The sequence below is a fragment of the Anabas testudineus genome, chromosome 3 (assembly GCF_900324465.2).
Source record: "Anabas testudineus chromosome 3, fAnaTes1.2, whole genome shotgun sequence".
Classification (NCBI taxonomy): Eukaryota; Metazoa; Chordata; class Actinopteri; order Anabantiformes; family Anabantidae; genus Anabas; species Anabas testudineus.
The window spans coordinates 5,345,020-5,365,263 of NC_046612.1; positions in this window are offsets into that span (position 1 = coordinate 5,345,020).

The window sequence follows — 20,244 nt, forward strand, 5'->3', positions numbered from 1 at the left end:
TTACGTTTGTGCATAGTTAGAAGAACAAAGATTTTTCTAAAGTGAGAGACACTCAAGCTAATCTATGTCTAATAGTAAAACTGATTATGTTACTAATTAGTGAACGGAGGGACAGGGGAACCAAGGCTGAAAGAATGAAGAATCTTTTATACATGAGGGCAGCATGCCTCAGGCAGATTGGGGCTGTTAGCAGGGAAAACACATTTCACTCCCTATAATTAACATCAGTATATACAGACGAATCCTGCATAACATCATCCACAGTTTCCTCGCTTTCTCCGTATTTAGAAATTCTAATAGACATTAAGCCCGTATCAGTTTAGCATCTTCTGTGTCAGTAAAGAGCTGTGATGCGTGATGATGTGGAACATGTTGCATCAGTCTCCCTCACAGGTTTTTCATAGTGCATTAGGAGAACCTTGTAGGATCAGTCTTTGAGATCACACCGCATTTTCTGTGTGACTTCACATCCTTACCCTGTGGAAGAGCTCGACTCTGCTATCCTGTCCATCTGGATATCCCAGCTCATCCCAGAAAGTCCAGTTCTGCCAAACATGACAAACTTCCTCAACTAGATTGGATTATAGCACGACAGGGAGCATGCAGCCGTGGCCCCAGACTTAAATACTCTCCAGGCTAAAAAGAGAGTGATAGAGTTAGTGCCAAAGAAGCATAATTAATGTTCTTAATTGGGCCTTTCCTTACAGTGGCGACTGATAGTCCACTCATAGCCAGCTATGGCTCCGGGGCCACTGCCATGTGCCGTTAATGACGTGCGTCCTGTGCTTGTCTGAACTCATTCAGTTGCTGGCCTTTTCTAGCAAGAACATGTCTCAGACAACACTCTGTGGTCAGATGAGGAGATACTCTCAAACACTATCAAGCTGCAGGAGAGAAACTCCTTGCTCCTGTGCAGATAAACACTGTAGTTCAAACTGCTCGAACATGCACCACCACACCCCACCCTCACATGTTCAGATGATCTGATCCCGCTGTTCAATGATGAACTGAAACAAAAGTTCCCTATGTGTCCTCCTTGACCGAGCCTTTGTTACAAAGGTCTTACTAACAAGCACTCGCCACCTCCCTCTGAACCATGGCTTAGTGACATTGGATGGGCAACGAGGTGTAAATCCGTTGCTCTTTCAGACCCCTGCCACAGTTAAGTCAGGTGTGAGACGAAACCCTGTCTGCAGGGAAAATGTACACTATCCACCTGTGCTAAGAGGATGCATGTCCAAGCTGCTGCACTGACTAATTGTTTCTATTACTGTAGAAATTGAAAGATTTAATGAGTTTAACTTGAGGCAACTTGGTGGATTAGTGAACATACACAGCATAACTGCAATATCTTTAATATAGACCCATGTTTCCCTTCTCAATAGATGATCCAATAGAGGCAATAATAAAGTTTGTGTTAAAATATTCTAATCATAAAACGAATGATTCATCTGAGCTGAAGAAGTCCTGCAGAAAGATATTAGATGTCACGATTACAGGGAAGGCTGCATAATAAGCAATGTACAGTACATAAAAAGAGCCCCTGGTATTTAAGTTAGAATCATTGTGGGAAAAGCAGAGCTTTTTAAATTAGGGGAAAGATTTTAGTTGACTCTTTTTGTTCAACAGACTTTTTCTTTTGGGAAACATCACACCAGCAGGGGTCAGTAGTGCACTGTTGTCAGGGCCTCTAATCACCAACGAACAGGCTTCCTCACAGGAACTGCACTGAGCTTTTACAGAGGCTCAGTCAGACTGAAACCTTTTCACAACCTTACATACTTGTCTGTATTCTTTTCAATGTACAGACATAGATATAGATGTAGAAAATAACTTAAGAACTGAACAAACTTAACTTTAAAACAGACTTAAAACGAATAATGAGCTCTTTTAAAAATGTGGATGAGGGTCAGTAACTCATGAGCAGCTGCAGAGTGGAGAGCTCATATTTTCTAAATCATAATGAACTTAGAGTAAGAGGCTGAGACATCACTGATGCACAAAGGCAGAGACAGACATTACCTTGTAATTGTTAAATTTAATCAGCATTTATAATATTCACCTCAGTGAATTCAGATATATTTAATGACATTCTCATCTAAATTTTAATTCACTTTACTTCAAGGACTCATTAGATACCATTAAAGTGCATGTCTAACTATCTATTTTTGCTTTCTCTGTGCTGACTGTCATTGTTTATTGTACCCTTTTTGCACTAAGTGACAATAAAAAAAAATAAGAAGAAATAAATATGCGGGCTTTAAAACAATCCCCTTCATACTTAAAGTAATTAAAGGCTACATCTGCACACTAATCAGTGTTCTGATATGCCGTGTTTCTTGGCTTGCATGGTCAAAGGGATGGGGTGGCAGCTTAGTGTCCAGCATGGAGCGAGACTGACACACTTTCTCTGTGTTTTCACCCTCAGGCAGAGAGCTAATTAGGGAGGGACTCTGGTTTTATTTACTGTCAGCTCCTGGCCCCTGGGCACATGTGTGTGTATATGTGTGTGAGCCGGGCTGATTTTGCCCTCTCTGAGACTGTTCTCAGTCACACCAGTTTGGTTAGGCCTTGCCATTTTGCCCATGTTCAGCCTGCGGCACTATGATAGTAGTAATGTTCACTGTTATCCATTAACCAACGCTTCCCTTAGAAGGGTACCTCCACAACAAGGCAGGGAGGTGCTGGGCACGGCAGCCAGCGCTGCGGGGAGAGAAGTAATTACAATGCCCTCAATGTGATACCGATACAGTAAATCAAAGACGTATCAGAGGGAGGCTTCAAAATAAAATCTGATGGAGATCATTACATCATCACACTGTACAGTACATTGCATAATATTCTTAATATTCCAAATAATATTTTTCTTTGTGCTCATTGCATATTTTATCATCCATAATTAGGGAAATAGTGAGTTAAAATGTCCTTATCAACTTTAACAGGGGGATTTTTTAAAATACACCCAGATCATGAGGGGACATGTTTTTAAAATGTTAGAGTTGAGCTTTAGTCAATCGATATGTTTTAAAGAACTTCTTCAAATCATCTTCTTATATTTTAAACATACCCACACAGAGTACAAACATCGTTCCCCTCTACGCAAAAATGGGTTTTGGTCATTCTCATTTTGATGTTCGAGCTTCACGATGCAGAATGACTAATGAAGAGTTTGACACTGGATGAGTGTTTTAACATCAATCTGCGAAAGGTGAAAAGTTTCTCTGCGCTGAAAGCAGGATTTTATGACTTTGTGACAAACTATTTTGAAGCCAATCAAGATCCAAAATGAAAACAACATCGACGTAATGTGAAATCTCGAAAAAACCCAGCACACAAACGCACTTAATATATGAATCAGGAGACATCTTGCATCTTTACGTTGGACTTTTTAATTAAAACATATTTGTAAATTCACAGATGCTAGATTTTATAATGCAGGATAAAACAATCCTAGCAATGAATTTAAGATATTTTAGTTCAAGCACAGGGACAAGTTTATTTTAGGTATGTCATGTTGCCGTGTGCACAAAAGTTAGAGAGTGGAAGTTAGAGCACAACTTTATACATAGGTGTGTGGTACTTTACCAAGTGCACTGAACGGTTACAGACTCTGATTCTCATATTCTTAGAATGTGACACACCATTTTCTTGAACCTTGCTTAAAAATAAAGCTACCTATAATAAATACCTACGGCCTGTGTTGATTGTGGATGGTCATTTGTAGTTGTGCTAACAGTAGACGTCCTCCCAACATCCGCTGATGTTGATCAAACAGAACCTGCAGTCCCCCACTGGCCCCAAGCTGACTCAAACAGTACCTCAGCAGGACTCTCTTTACAGGGTTCCACTACAGCTCCATTTGTTGGTGACAGCGCTGCAGCAGAGGTGACACACCACAGCGACAGGGGCAGCCTCCCCTCCACCCTCTCCACCACCATCCACTCACCCAGCGGTGGTGCCCCAGTGAGCACTGTACCCCATGTCAGTCAATACGCCGCAGGTGGCCGCACACACACACACATACACACACAACATCATCGACAACCTGGAAATGCGAAGGAGAGTGACAGGACAGACGGGGAAAGTAAGTGAAAGGAACTGATGGATGGAGGAAGTGTGTCAGTGGTATCTGAACAGCAAGCACAGCGAGGAGAACTCTCATTATCTGCTGTTGTGTCTGACAGCGACGGTGCTGTAGCTGTTATGGGGAGTTGATGACCCAAGTGACCCGGAAAGCAAGGCGTGGCCCACACAGCTGTGGTCACCGTGGTGATCTCACACAGTGTAATTAATGCACACAATCAGAGGTGTCTGCGTGCGCACGCGTGTGTGTGTGTGTGTGTGTGTGTGAACACGCATGCAGGGGTTTGCCTGCTTATTACAACCAAACAGTGAGTTACAATCTGACAACAGAGAGCTCTGGGTAATTTCCCATCATGCCTCATCAGGAACAGCGGGGGGCCAAGAGCCGCGCCACATCAGCTCACACTCGGACCTGGGTAGAAAATTACCATCATTAAACAGCGATGTGCGAGCGAGAGAAAGAGGGAGCCAAATAAGAGAGCCCATGATAGACAATGGGATAGACGGAGACAGGCGGAACGGAAGACAGACACTTCATACGAAACAAATCAGATGAAAGGAATGAGGGAGATTGGCACAGTCAGGCTGCAGTAAATACCAAAATCATGATGCAGTATTGATCAAAGAAAACTGGAGTTCCCAGTTCCTGTGGTCCTGAAAAGACAAATCTACAACAGGATTCCACTTTGATGAAACAGCACAGAACAGAGCTTTAACAGTTTTGTTGTCTTTCTTCTCCCTGTCTATATATCTGTCCCTCCCATTGGCGAGTGGCTGTGATTGTATCGAACTGAACGGTGACTCTATCGATCCGCTCAGCCCTCTGAGGATTAATGTAATCACTGCCCTCTGTCTCTACAGGCTGAAAGGCAGGTGTTGTCTCACCGTCTCACTGCAGGATCAGCAGTGAGACAGGTGGGCCAAGAGGCAGGAATCGAGCACCGAGGAGCAGTTTATACATCGTATTTTAGAAGTGAAGACATGGAGAGAAACAGCTTTTGTTTCCTTTCAGAGATTAACCAGAGTAAAAGCTCTGTTGTCAAATTCTAACCTTTGTTTCAGGCAGAGATACACTCAGTCTGATAGATAAAAGATCTGCAGCAAGGCTCCGAGCTCTGAGCCAATCTCACCTCAAGTCTGCTTAATGTTACACTGATGTGTACTGTAAATGACTGAGTAGCATCTATGAGAAATAGGTTATGGTCTATGGGCTGCTACGTAAAGAAATATCTGTAAAATCACTACGGTCTAGTTGAAATAAGTTCTGGTTGTTCCTGGAAGAACTCAATGTTTCCTGACAGTTTGTAGTCCCGCAGCTCTCCGGCCGTCTTGACAGCTCTGCTAGGCCTGTGGCTCTTCTTAACTCCTTCTGTCTTCCTATCTTTTTCTCATCCTGATGCTGAAAGTGTTTACTCTCCCATCCTTTGCCATTACCTTCAGTGTCCTTGCACATATGTCTGCAGCTTGCTGTTTCCCACCTTGACTCCCTCTTGCTTTTTTCCCCTCTTTTCAAACCCACTGTGATTTTTTTAATTTAACAATTTATCCTATAGCTCTCTGGAGTAAATCACAAAAATAACATCACTTGATCACTTGACTGAGTGTTCACCTGGCTGCCCTGATGGATAGAGATGAGAGGAGGGAAGAGATAAAAAACAAATGAGATGGAAAATAAACAGAGAGAAAAAAGAAACCCAGGAGGAAAGATGGACGCATGCAGAACAGAATTTAGGTTTCGTTGAGGAGCAGTTACACTTTGCCCAGCTCTTCTATAACACATACTGTATCTTTAATAAAATAACACAAACACACACATTTGCCCCGTGTAGAGGCCTACACAGATGCGCTCTTAGTGAGGAGGAGAGAGAAAGTCTTTGCATGGATGACCCAGTTGGGCTTGTGCCAGTTCTGGAAGAGCCTGGAGCCAAAGTGTAGACCTGGAGACACACATACACACACACAGGCTCGCTCATGCACGAACACACACGCACACACACACACACGCGCACACACACACACACACACACCATCTGGTCCCGTGCCTTTTAATAACTGAAACAAGGCACAAGATGTAGGCAGCATGGTGCATGGTTTCCCATCAGCCTGGCAGCAAGAGAGCAGTAAGTAACAATAGCAACAATAGCCCTGAGAACAGTAAACACACAAAGCATTACAGGTGTAGATGGAAACACGCTGCAGCGGATTGGGCCTTTGTTTGCAGAACATTTGAGAATTTGTTGAAGGAGCGTGTAATACTTTGTGGGTTTCCACAAACAGGATGTTCAAACAGATACAGCTATACCCAGCATACATTCTTTCTCTTCCTTTGCTCTCTGCCTCTCTTTCCTTCCTTTCTGTCTTTCTCCCCCTGCTGCGTACAGGAGTCTGTCTGACTTTTGATCCTGACATCTGCGTCTTGCAGGAATGTCTGTGTGCTCTCTCTGCCCTCTGATGTAGCTCCAGGAACTAATGGAATGTGAAAGAGACAGACGGGCTTCTCGTCTGAAAAACACTGCCCTCTCTCCGTACACGTGTGTATATATGCGTGTGTTCGACTGTGTGTGTGTGTGTGTGTGTGTGGGTTGAGAGGGCACTCTTGCCTCCACACATATCTACTGTCTGCTTCAATCCAGCCTTTTCCACAGCATGCCCAAAGTAAAATGAAATGCAAGAGGGTGAGACAGGGGAGAAAAGCAGATGATAAATGAGTCGAACACCTCAATTTATATTTTTACATATGGCAACATGGAGCGACGATTTAGATCGGCCAACCTTTGAGCCGAGTAGTGTACGGGTTAATCCCACAACTCTTTCACTTTCCCTCACTCTCTTACTCTCCCTCAATCGGCGGAGAGTCTAAAGGTCTAAAAGGGTGTTTACAATTCACTAATCTGACTTCAAAACCAGCTTAACTCTGGGAGACATCAAAGGTGTGCGCGTGATGGCCCCACTGATCCCAGTAAGGGGGGGATGTATGATAGACTGGAAACATAGTGAGAAGGGGTGGGGGGAGAAAAGGGAACAAGAGGAAAATAGATATTTTTGAGATCTTGTGATGACTGCCTCACTTGACCCAACAAAACAACTCTTCTAGGTTTTGTGATAAGCCCTATCAATTAAGAGGCCTGCATGGGGTTGATTGGTTCTAGGTCAATCAGGTCAATAAAATAATCAATTAAATGACATTAGTAAATTTGTAAAAGTAAGGTTTTCAAAGACAGGCTTTAAATTGTTTGTACTCCAATAATTAATGAATTCATCTGGGTTTGTCATCTCTATCAAAATCACTCGCTAAGAAAGGGGCAGCTAATGTATCAGCCTCTGCTTTTCATAAACATCGTCATTAAGGGCTGATAGCTGGATTTTCAAATACAGTCGCAGGAAGGTGGACAGGGAAGTCTTTGTCCTGGTGAGGCGAACTAATGATGAAGAGCTCATTTAAACAAGACTTACATGAATATCCGCACAGGAGAAAATGCAGGCAAGGTAAAATTAGCCAGTAATAAATGAACATTGTGGAAATACATTTGGCATTAATTGTCATCCAGAGGTCACGGTTCATTAAATTACCATTAAAGAGTTTGACAAAATATATTTGGTGCTCACCGAGGTATGCGGGCTTTGTGAAGTAAAATGTATAAATAACTGTAATAACTATAGCTGTGTTTCTGAGACCTATTAATATCAGATGGAGCAGAGAAGCCTGTTCTGCAGAGACATTATCAAGGGATTCACGCTATTAACAAATGTATTTTTCCTCCTCCTTGAACACGTAGAAATAATGCAAATTATAAAAAATTGTCATGTAATGAATAGTCAGGCCAAAAATGAGGCCAGTATGATTTGATGGAGATGAACTGATCACAGTCCTATTAGTTATTCAGTACGTGTGCTGAATACATCTCAATGCAAAGCTCTTTTGTGATTTCAAATTTGTCCCAGATTTCTATTGAGCTATCAGGGACGGACATACAAGATCGCCCCCGAGCAAACATCTGCTCACACACGTACACATATGTATAAACATACACGGGCTGACATGCTTGTCCACGTTGGACCCGTAACACTTAAGGAAAAAAAATATATATGAAGATGAAGAATGTGAGTGAGAATGAGAGTGTACAGTAGAAACACATTTGATCACGAGGAAATGAAGAGAAGAAGAGGAAGAGAGGGAATGTGTGCATGTGTGTGCGTTAGAGAGCAGCAGAGCAACATGAGACTGAGAGACTCGGGTGGACAGACACTGATTCCCCCAGGTGCATGTTGGGTAAGTCTTCAATAATCTGGAGTGACAAGGAACAGAAGGAGCCGATTTCTCCTCATGTCGTATCCTCTTTCTCTTCTCGCTTCCTGCTTCATGTCAACAGGACTTTAAACTGGTGTTTGTTAAATTGGATGTCAGGGTCAGCAGAGGACTTTGTTACATCGAATGCTTGTCTGTTTGTGTGCATGTGTTAGGATGTGTGTGTGCACATGTGTGTATAAATGCTGTTGTTTAAATGTGGTAACAGGTTGTCTCTTGGTGTTACAGGGTCTGTACCAAAGAATAAAACACTGCAGAAATTTTCCAAAACTTAAACTTTGATCTATAACGTTTTACTATTCCAACACGTGCTTTTCAATAACACTCAACAGCACTGACACACTGAGCTCACAAATTCCCACTGTATTGGTTAGCAAAGCCCCGGAGCCTGCGCTGCTCAGCCATGCCACAGTAGCAGGTCTAGCCTGCCTTTCCAGGAAGCCTCAGATGAGTAGGAAGCCCCTGGACATCTCTGCTAATCATTCATCCCTAAACAAGCACTTTCTAAATGACCTTAGAGAGAAAGAAACAGGAGACAGACAAACCATGCAGCCAAACAAGGCCCCCGGGCCTTAAACCAATTTAAATCCCAATTAGATTTTTCAGATAGTCTCAAGAGGTACGTGTGTGTCCGTATATGCTTGTGCATGCTTGTGCGTGTGCATGATTGTGGATTGTCAGAAAACCAGCTCTTCCACATAAACAACAAAGGTCATTCCCTGTCTGAGTCGTTGTATGTTATTGTTCCGATTAGCGTGTGTGATTTTGTTTTGACTATTATTGTTGAAATCATGGAAGCAGCTGACCTTTGACTGGAAAAAGTAGAGGATCACATTATTGTCATTGTCAGGGGGGTTTCAAAATGTCTTGTCCTACTATGGTAATACTGATAACAAAAAAGGTAATAAAATCACTTAAAACAACAGGTTAGAGGCATCACAGTGTAGATTGTTAATTACCGCTACTAATGCTACACCTCCCCACGCCTGGATGTCAGGATATTACCTAAATGCAAATGTCATACAGAATAAATAACGATGCCATATTTGCTGTGCTACACAAAGTCAAGCTGGGTTGCATAAAACAGTACGAGGTAAAAGAGGCAAATTCATCAGATTTCTGTCTGCTGGTGTTCCCTTATTTACATCCTGCCAGCTGAAACACTTCAGCTGCGATCACACACAAGATTAAATTACGATACAAAATAAGAAGATGATGTAAAGTATTTTGTGTTTAAACACCTCTATATTTTGCTATATTTTGTAAAAAAGAGTTTTACATATGGCACGATTTAATTTCAAATGAGTTACTGTACATTAATAAAACAAATTAAATGATATACATTTCTATTGGTGTTTCTTATATTTTTATGGTAACAGCTGCTGGAGAAATCCATTGGCCTATTAATCCCTTTGAAAATAAACAGAAACACACACCAGATGGCCACTCCCCCCTCACCTTTTACATTAGGGGCCCCGTGGCAACAGGTCAAAACAGGTCCCACCTGAACAGGGCATTTGTGGTTCACAGGTGAGCCCTCTTTCCTCCTCTGCTTTGTCTTTTCTTTATAGTCATGTCCTGCTTCTCTATCTCTGTGACGGCAAATGGGAGCAGGTCAGCATGTGCTGGGTTACTTCTGCAGGCCAGATGGGATTCAACAGAAATGACATTCGGTGGACGACCCTCCTGATGTAAGCATAAAGCAGCCAGGGATGGTTTTCCCTATTCTTTTGATAACCTCGACAGAGAGGGAGAAACACGAATATATATGCAAATGCACACATTAATAAAAAGCCTCATATTCATACTGCTGATACGGCACAGACACTGTGAAACATAATATGCTCATGTACTTATCAAAGCATTGGCCTTTGTCATCACTGGTACAAAACTGCATGAGGTTCCAGTAACAGTGTTGTACTGGTGCCTCGTTCAAGCCTGCACCTCTAGGTGGCAGTATTGTCATTTCAAGCTCTTAAGCCAGTTTCTGCTTCAGCTGTCACAACTCCACACACACACACACACACACACACACACACACACACACACAAAAAAACAGAATAATGCTGCTAAAAGCTGAGCATCTACCTGGCACTTTCTCAATGCTGCACAAAATATTCACTGCTACATAAAATATTCCATTTCGCAGAAGTTGCCACGGGGCCATTCTGCGTACATTAGATTCTGCAAAAAGCCTACGTTGTTGTAGTCATTTGTTCAGAGAAATCTATATTTATACAAAACCCACAAATTAACATCAGTTTGACTGCACATGAACAAGAAAAAATCTTTCTACTAGTGGTACATAAATGTATTAATTACTTTTTAATTACTGTTACTGTCTGGTGAATGAAACTCTGAGCTGAATTTGTGGAGTGCGAAATATTTTTATCTTTCCATTAAGTCTCCAATTATATACGTCTGATGTACAAACATAGTTTAAGGTGAAGGTGAAGTCATTGCAGTGCTGTGAGCAGTAAAAACAGCATCATCAAACCCACAAAGTCATCCATACTGGGACATTTCTACTACGCCGTAGCATCATGTGCTGTAAGTGCATCTTTCTCTCATAATATATGGATCCGTGTGTTGTGGTTTGGGTTTGGTCTGAGCTTTGCGTGCAGCGCAGCACTCGCTAAGAGAGTGCTAGAAAGAGAGGCAATAACAGCCGGATGATGTGCACAAGTGAGCAACACACAATTAGACTCATTATTGTATCCTAGAGATGAGAGAAGTGCAACGTGGGCACTCCCCTGCTGTAACTTGGCACCCTTTGGAGACAGTGAATCATGTACACATGTAGACATTTCCCACAACAATACAGCAGAAGCATTTCAAACAGCCTGTCCCATTCAAACACTGTTCAGCCAGCCAAGCTCACAGTTTACATTTGTCAGTCATTGGCAAATGGTATTTCTAGGACCATTCACCAGTACACACAGGTACAGGTTTCTCAGCTGCAGGCCTGTTTTTCAAGTCCTGAGTAAATACTGGTTCCAATTCTCCAAAAGAATCTCTCGCTATGATTACAGAGCTCGGTATTGTACACATGGTAATGGAGTAGATGCAAAGAAACGTGCACAGACACCTGACTGTGCCCTTACTTATCTCTTATTCCTTGGCTGCAGGACTGTGGGTACACCTGGACTCCCCAGCAGAGTAGCTGGCCTGACAGCTAACTCTGCACTATGTCACAGTGTGCACTGATTGTCTTATCTGTCCATTTATTACAGTTGAATTGCAACCAGCCTTGCCTGAAACCTGCTTTCAGACTTTGTTCGGGTGACTTGGGATGCATGATGCTGCAATTGTCGAGCTTTCACAAATGTGGGTTCCATTGCAAATGTATTCAGGGTTATTTTAACGTACCAAGACATGTTTCATGGCTGTATTTCACTGGCCTGAGATAATAATGACAATTAGCCTGCCAGCAAGTCATGCTAGGGGTACTGTTACACACATTAGCCTGCATGCACATTGTCTTGTGCGTGTGCTGTTTCAGCAAACTGACACAAAATTAATTCCTGAAGGTTTTAAATGTATCCCACTGCAAATAGCATTAAATGAGATCTCACTTAATTGTAAAACCTGAAAAATACATCAGCGTGCAAAGGGAGGGTGGCTCTGTGAGGCTGTCTACACAAGCTGTTTGCACACAAACCAGCACTGATGTCTTCTGTCAGCCCTCATTTTGGTAAACACTGACGTCTACTTGAAAAAATGGAGTGACAGGTGCATGATTGAGGTACTTAAAAGCAGACACTCTCAGTGACTCCCCTCCTCTCTCCTGATCTCCCAGGGTTGCTGTGATTCTCCTCATGCGTTTTTATCCTGACATTATGTGCATCGTCTATCTTTTATCTCCTGTCGATTTTTTTTGGTGTCATTTCCTTGATGTGATGTACCTTTTGCAAGCTATACTGTTAATTGCATGATGCTTTCAACAGTTCGTAATAATCACCTTATTATCATTCACAGAGGTAGAAATTTGTTCTTCTTCATTAAAGAGTATCACTTCTTAGGACGAACTTGTTTGATTCTGTCAAGCAAACACCAGCTTCACATGGACTTTGCCACCTTTTCAAAGACTTTGCTTTAAGAACAGGTCCGCTTAAACGAGATCTGTAAAAGATAAACATTAAATATGCATCCAGATCTTCTGCTTGGGCGAGTGGACTGAATCTGTATGAATGGCTAATGTGTTGCCGTGATGGCAAGCAACTAGATTGATCACTCATTACGATATCTGCTCCATTGGCCATTAACACCCACAAGGAGCCTAACCATGGGCCCCATCACACACCAGGGTTAAATTGAGAGTGAAGAAATGAAGTGTGCTTGTGTGGGTGGGTGTGTTTTTTTTTTTTTTTTTTTTTTTTGTGGGGATGTAGGGAGAAAGGTTCCTGCATGATCCAAATATAGTCAGCTATAGGTAGCTACAGGTTGAAAGCTGAGATTACAGTGTAGGTGAGAGGGTTCAGGTGTCCTGCTATACATAATGGGTACAATACACCTGTAAAGCTTCTCACCAGTGTTACTGCCTTCTGTATTTATCTACATGAGGCCACAATGCTGGAGATAAAAGTGCAAAACTCACTGGAAGAAAATCACAAGTGTGATAATATGAGACATGGACTTCAAACTACAGGTGTGCGTACTCACATGTGGCCTGCCGGAGACTCTCCCTCCCGGTGGCCTGTTCACTGCTGATCCGAGAGCAGGTAAGAACGACACATGTAAATTTAAGAGCGAGTCAAGAGGCTTTCCACACCCATCGCTGCAGGGATGTTGTCAAAAGAAAAAAATGTAATAAACCTGTCCACGACACCTGCACACACACTTTCTTTCTTTCTGCGTCTCTTGTGTTTTCTCTTTTTTTTCACCTGCCTAAGTGAAGGATTTATTTGTATTACACACAGTACATTGAACATGCCAATCACCCAACAGTGCAGCTGTCTGTGTGTTGTCTGTGAGCTGTCTGCATTCCTTTAGAAATTAACCGTGCACCTCAAACGCTCTCAGACACGCAGTTTTAAATGCTAAAGTAGGGACAAATGTCGTGACAAGCTGTTCCATCAGCAACATGTCAAAATCACTCAAACACACTTCTTAATTACCATAACTGAATGACTAATGCTGACCCATTTTTTTTTAAAACATATTAAATTTATTTGAACATAGAGCTGCTCTGTAGTCGCTCAGCCCCTCATCACACTTTAATTCCAGGATTAATTTCCAGATGTCATATCTTTGCTAAAACTTAAAGTGGCAGACAACTGTTGTCATTTCGCTTTCTGAGCTGCAGCTAAAAATGAGGTTATATTTAATTAGGGAGACGGTTTTAAAATATATGAATTAACATATAAAATCCCTGATACTTTTAACATTTTAAAAGCAGATAATAGTAATTTTTATGGTCTTTTCTTCCAAGAACCCACATCAGAAACACGATCCCCATAAGGACCGGTTTGTAGCCCAGTTATTGGAGGGCCAGTAGTTGCTGTGAGGCGGTGTGTTTTTTACAGGCATGTTGACGATGCTGGTGTTGATATAAAGCCTGTTTACTGTACACCACTGTGTTCTCTCTATCCACAGAGACCTCATATGGGGTGAGGGGACCCCTATTCATCTCCTCCCAAATGGGATAGCATCCTCCAGGGGAGAGGGGTGACACAGTCGCTGCCAAGGCGAAGGGGAAGTCCTTCTGCTGATAATAGCAGACGACGGGGGGAACAACCTCGGCAGGCACCAGGCCAGACAACTGTCAATCAAAGTACCTCTCCTCTTTTTCCACTTTTGGTCGCTGCTAGCCCTCCTCTCTATTTGTCTCCCTTTATTCCATCTCAGCTCCTCTCCTTCACAGTGTGCATACAACACAAAGCTCTGGTTCAAATCTCCAGCCTGGAGATCCTTGCAGCGAACATAATGAGCATGATGTTCCGACAAGGATTGGTCGGGGCATTGATGGAACACAAACATCAATTACAGATGTGTAATTGTGAATAATAAGCCATTACAATGGGTCAGCTAATTGTGTATCAGCAAGGACAACAAACTACAATAAAGTAAAAAGTAAACCTTAGTACATCTCTCCAACTATGCTGCATCTCTTCCGTCAGTTTAGTAGATAACCAATAACAATCAGCTAATGTGGATCCTTTTTTGGTTAATTAGTAATTACCACAAAGATAATTACATGACTGTGCAGTGGCATGAAACAAATTGTTATGAGAATAAAATGTATTCCCTTCTTAATTTATTTAATTTGCTACTTTGAATCTAAATCATCAATCCATCAATAGTAAAAAAAAACATAACAAAACAAGCTGCATGGGAGAAAGAAGAACAATTAATTAATACAAAACTTTGGCAATCACATGGAAATCCATAGTAATAATGTTTCATTTGAAAGCTGAATGACTCCTGTATCCACAAACTCTATTCTCTCTCATTCTAATACACCAAAAATCATAATATTTCAAGTGTTATTTATCTAAATACAAACAGAAAAACTGGGTTAATTATGTTCATTAAAGTTTGTTTCATAATTCCCTTATGACGGCAGCTGTACCTTATAGTGGACTCAACAACAGCCATAGTAGCATGCTCAGTACCACAAATGTTTGATTTGACTGTATTGTAATAGAAATGTGCTGACTTGTTTCACATCCAGTGGTAATGTGTCTGAGGAAGAGACAAAAACACTGGCTTGTTGGGAAAAGCAGAACTGTCACCATGGCTCTGTAAAAGTGGGGAGTGGTAGCGCCATGGTTTTGCTTCAAGCCCTCTATTAATGAGACATCACTCCATCAGGGGTGGTCTGTTATGACAAATACCAGAGGCATTTCAGTATGTTTGTGTGTGTTTTTGTTTGTGTACAGTGCTCGTATTTGTGTTTATTTGCACATTCGTGTCCCAAAGCAAACACTGAATAATGCAAATTTCAAGGATTTTCTTTGTTAATTGTAAAACCCACAGAAGATTTGGCATGACTGTCGTGATGGACGGAGAGACAAGAATAATTATTAGAGTCGCTTGTGACAGGTGACAGAATAAAACATTTACATTTACACATTTTATAGTATTTTTTTTATTACCACACGTGTTTAGCCATTCATTCCTTTTAAAGCAAGCTTTTTACATGTACAGGTCATTGCATATGTGTGTGTTGATAGAAGGTATTTGCATGTCTAAGGGTGGCATGGTGTAAAAAGGAATCCCCTGGCTCATAAAATATATAACATAGCCCATCGAACAGATTGCAAACACACACACACACACACACACACACGATCATACGATCATACTTTTTATGGAAATTGTCTTTTAAATTAATCAGTTGTATAGAATGTTGCATAAAAATATGTTTTATCTCTCTGTTGAATTACATTCACAGATTTATTGGAACTAATTATATAAATGCATATTACGTACTGTAATACAGGACTTCTTTCACATTTAGGATGATTTAAAATCATAGATGCTCAAACTAAATAACTGTGTTCCTCTTTTACTTCTCAGTTTAAAGTAAAACACTATTAGTTTTTCATTTTAACAAACGCGTTCTGCACATAACAACATGTAACCTCATTAAATCACATTTACATGATACACATCTAATTAAAAATCAGTAGACTTATGCTGAAATCTCTATGTAAATCTGTTAAATCTAGCAACATGTCATTTGCAGCATAACTTACAACAATTTCAGTCATTACAACACAACACAGTTCTATCAAAATGTCTTCTTCTCTGTTCAGTTCAGAGGCTCCAGAGACCTGTGAACTGCTCGCTCTCTCACAGCATTTCAGCTGACATCACCAAGAACTCATTTTACTGTACCAGCATCAACACAACGAACACAGCATCCTCTCTAACACAATGGATTCCCCGAACTCCCCAAACTCCCATAATGACCAAGTCTCCTCATTCATGGCTGTGGTTGATGTTTGGCTTGCACTACTGCTGATATTGCCCCTGTCCTCTTGCTCTCTTCTTTCAAGTCCACCCATTTGACAAAGTGAAAACAGCAACGAAAACACAAACAAAAACCTCCCCCGAGCTCATGCACGCACAGCCAAACCTGACATTCTAATTAGTTTTAAAAGTAATTGCTCGAAATGATTAGTTGAGTTGGGCCACTTTTCCCTGTTACCTTTGAATTGGAAATATAATTGCGACAGACAGTAATTGGCCAGCCACAGACTGTTGGTTATTGTAGTCTGTTGTGGCTGGCTGCATCATTACCAAGGCTTGGATGCGGTTCAGCTTTTGAACTACAGTGACCGAAGAGGAACACAAACACACACGCACGCAATGCTCTGCTTCCCCATGCCAGCTCTCCATCACCACTCAGGCCCACGGTCGGCTCTGAGGAGCTACGTCCTTTCCCATCCTGACCTCTCTTTTATATTCCTTGCTCTCCTCCATTTCTTCGCCTTTGCCCTCTTTTACCTTAGGGGCAAATTGAATGTTCATCGACAGCAAAGAAAGCGAAGCGGAGAGAAGAAGCTTGAGCTTTTTCTTGGGAAAAGTGGGTGATCATGGAGAATTAATGTAGACTACTGAGAGACAGGAGTGAGGAAGGTAAGAGTGTCAGGGGATCAATCAACTGAACTACTTCAGTTCAACATGAGCCACAGCTAAAATAATCCAAGAGGTAAAGTAGTTCTCTGAATTACATCTAAACACACAACCCATTAATGCCCCTCATGTATGATACTGTAATTACTGTGTGCTTTGTGTGTATATCTACTGTACACATGTGTCACTGCCTGTGTTTGTGTCTTTCTTTGTGAATGCTCTCCCTGTTATTGCCTAGATCAGTCTGTGTCTGTTTATGTTTGTTGCGCAGAGTTTCCTTTGCTAAATCGTCTGGAAGCCGAACAGCCCCCATCAGTAAACCAGGCAGAACGGACTGCGTGTCCCGCTACAGGATCCAGGACATGCCACAGGGACCACACACACACACACACACACACACACACACACACACACACACACACACACACACACAACAGTGTACCTTATTCTATCTGACTCACAAACACACAACAACTCACTGACTAATTGACGGATTAGAGAAAAAGACACACACACACACACACACACACACACATTTAAGGTTTTTTTACTTTACAGTTTTTAGACTTTTGATTATGACACATCATGTTGATCTTGAGACGAAGGATTTGTCTCATTAACTCGGGGGGGACAAACACATTTTCAGATCTAACGAAACCAACCCCTCACCCTTGCGACTATTTCTATTGACCACAGAAAACACTATCGACTGTAGAACGAGGGCGCTCCTAACAGCAAATGTGTATCTGCCAATTACTCTCTCCCTCTTTCTATTAAGCAAAGGGATATAGGTCAGGCCTGTCAGGCTAAGGCTTCTGTCATCCACCCTCCTGACCCCCCCTTGCTGCATCACTCCTTGCCTGGGGATAGAGGTCCCATAGCTTTCTATTAGGAGCCTCAGTGAGTGTACTGTATGTACAACAGACCCCCCAACACGTACATACACATAATTCCACCCACCCGCACCATTAGAGGGAAGGAGCACTAATAGTGTCGACTGCCTTCGGGGGGGAAAACTAATGTTCCTTCAGCTTCACTGTCCTGTTGACTTCATTCACTCACTCAGTGTATTAGTACAATCAAAAATCCCACAGTTCTACTTCTGGTGTCAGTCACACTTCTTTAATGAAATGCAGCAAAGTTAAGTTTAGCCTTCTGACTAGTCTTTCTGTTATTTATTTACTCTTTGATTAGTGGGCTGTGGGTATTGACAGCCTGGTGTGTGTGATCATACAACAAACTGACAGTAGGAAGCTCGATAGCCGTCCTGCCCAGCCTCTAATACCATCTGTCTAGTATGGATCTCTGGAGGTTGACGGCTGTTGGCTTGGGCTCGAGATGTACACAGCACAAGCCTCAAGGGCTGGCAGAACAGAGTTGGAGGAGGTGTATGTGCCCCAATTGAAGCTGTTCAGTCATCTTCACACGCAGAATAGGGACTGGTAGAGTATCCCAACTCCTTTTCATGCTCGCTTTCTGTTTTTCTCCCTCTATCTTTCTCTGTCTCTCTCTCTCACTGACATACACACACACACACACACACACAAAGCAGGAATGATCAAACACGACTGTGATGCCTTAATTAAGAAGTACTAACAGGCTTGATTAAAAGGAGAGAATGAAAGGACTCGTCAATGAAAGGAGCAATTCCCTTATCATCTAACAGCAACACAAGTGGATGAGAGAGCAGGGAGTGTGAAGAAAAAGTGATGGAAGAAAACAGATGAATAAATACAACAGAAATATGCAAAGAGAGGAGGAAAAGGCCTGAGTGAATTCACACGGCAGTGAGATTGATACGGCTCCAACTTAGTTAAAGCATCTGACAAGCAAAAGTTAAGTGTGATAAAAGCTGCATAGGTTTTCCTGCTGTTTTCTGACATCACGAAGAGAGAAATGTTAGAGTTAATCACACTGCAGCATCTGACCCAAGTTTACTTTTTGTTTACTATGAATATGAAGAACAAACCAGCCGTTACCATATGTCTCTGCACTTTCCTAAATTTTAGTTAACCTAAAATTAACTATCAAGCAAACAGATACGGCCATTCTTCCTCTCTCACCCTCATATTCACTTACTCTCCTCTCCACTTTCGCTGATGTCCCGTCTGCTTCTCCCAGTTATTTCTCCTCTTCCTCCTGCTTAACTCCTGTGCATCGTTTGTGCTGTGGTTTAAGGAAATAAAGTAACACGGACAAGTATGAAAAACCTGTACTGAATAATCATCATCATAAAGTCATTTTCTGTACTAAATTTGTCACTTTATGCAAAAGGACGATTACAGTAGTTTAGAAAAACTTGTCTTAAAAGGTTCATAGACATACACAGTGCACAGCAGCAACAAATGTATGCATTTATAATGACATATAATGAGTTACCAAAGTTATAAATGCTATCAAACTGCATCAGGAGTTAAAAAAGCTGAGACTGAACCAAAAAACAAAAAAGGTGCAGGTGTGAAATTTAAAAGAATTGAGCTTACCTGATATCTGAAGATTATTCCACTAATTTAGAATTTGATTTCTAACTTTGTTTTTAACTTATGAGAGTGAAACGGTGCACATCCAAAACAAGAGGAATGTGAAAAAAGAGAGAGATACTGTCTGCACAGTGAAGTAAACAAGCTCCAAAAAAGTTTACTGCAATGTTAGGACCAACCCAGCCCTCGCCAGCGCTCTGTTCTCCTCTTGATCAGTTGGTTGAAGCATTGCAATATACTTTTTGGGAGTTTGTTTATTTTTCCCCCACATATGGCATATGAATTCTGGTTGTGTGCACTTTAACTTGCAGGTTACATAATGTTCTATTTTGACAATGCTAAATTAGTGGACTACGCTTTAAACATTAAGCATAATAATTAGCGTAAACTACCAATAAGGACTGAGGAATTTACAACTTACTTACATTCAGTATTTAAAATTTAAAATTATTGCAAACTGCATCTGACTTTTCTTCACTGCAGCAATTACTCATTTAATAATTTAATTTTTGTTATCAGTCTTCACAACCTTACAGGTATGAAATCACACAACGAGCATTACATTTCAGCTACGAACTGCAGCAAACCATCTCTGTTCCTTGCTCTTCTTCTCTTACAGAAGCAGCAGACACACCTCAGCCCTGCTGACAGGCCACAGCCCGACTATGTGGTGCTGCATACCTCAGCACATCTGTCTGTTGTCCGTTTCTTCCCGGCTCACTCCTAGGCTTGTGCCCACTCAGCATGATAATGTTATACACCTCTGCCTGGTCATCTCTTTGTCTCAAAGTG